Source organism: Oryzias melastigma, linkage group LG17, assembly GCF_002922805.2.
Source record: "Oryzias melastigma strain HK-1 linkage group LG17, ASM292280v2, whole genome shotgun sequence".
NCBI lineage: Eukaryota > Metazoa > Chordata > Actinopteri > Beloniformes > Adrianichthyidae > Oryzias > Oryzias melastigma.
This window is the reverse complement of record NC_050528.1, coordinates 7,668,670-7,669,522: the sequence shown is the minus strand read 5'-3', so window position 1 is coordinate 7,669,522 and position 853 is coordinate 7,668,670. Positions and strand designations below refer to the sequence as shown.

Here is an 853-nt window from a genome sequence, read left to right as displayed (position 1 = left end):
AAAGTTTGCAAATGGAAAAAAAATATTTGTTAGTAAAAAAAAGTTTGCATTTACAAAAATATTTTTTTAAAAGCAAAAAGAAAAAGGTTGCAGATGCAGAAATCTTTTTTGAAAAATACAGTTTTTGAAAGCAAAACAATGTTTCCAAATGAAAAAATTATTTTTGAAAGCAGAGAAAAAATATTTTTGAAAGCAAATATTAAATATTTTCATTTGCAAATTATGAAGTTTTATTCCTAATATTTAAATTTTTTGTGCATTTTAGACAATCTTAATCTAAAAACTGCGACTTTTTCTTGAAATATGATATTTACTACTTTATTTTATGCATACTTTTGTATAGTGGTTGGTGATATGAAGACAAATTGTATATAATGATATGGATTATTTTATATTGCAAAAACAATATTTATCACAATGTACTGCAATAAAGTATATTTTCACGTATTCTCTGAAAAAAATGACCAAAATGTCATTACTTACTTTTCTCTGACTTCATTTTTTTTCAAGTAACATGTAACTGAAAGTTATAACTGAGGAAGTGCACGGTTTAGCCAGGGGTGCGACTTATACTCAGGAGCGACTTAATTGTGGGTTTTTTTATTTTATTTTTACTCATAAATAGGCTTATTTAAATGTGAATTTCCCAGTAAACACTGGTTGTCCTTTTGCGGTTGTTTCCTCTAACAACCACTAGAAGGCGCTGCATCTGAGTATAAGTATTTGCTACAGACAGCAGCAGAAAAAGTGTCATTCAAAACAAACATGGAAAAGAATCTGATTGTTTTCCTCTTAAACTTTGATGTTTTTTGCAAACTTTGCAAAGGTAATGCATCTAAAAGTCAACATTTCA

At 27.5% G+C, this 853-nt stretch overlaps 1 protein-coding gene across 1 annotated transcript in view; it reads left to right on the top strand.

The window, feature by feature from the left end:
• LOC112147859 (insulin-like growth factor-binding protein 3) overlaps window positions 1-853 on the top strand; it is a 10,432-nt gene that overhangs the window by 1,828 nt on the left and 7,751 nt on the right. The window lies entirely within an intron of this gene.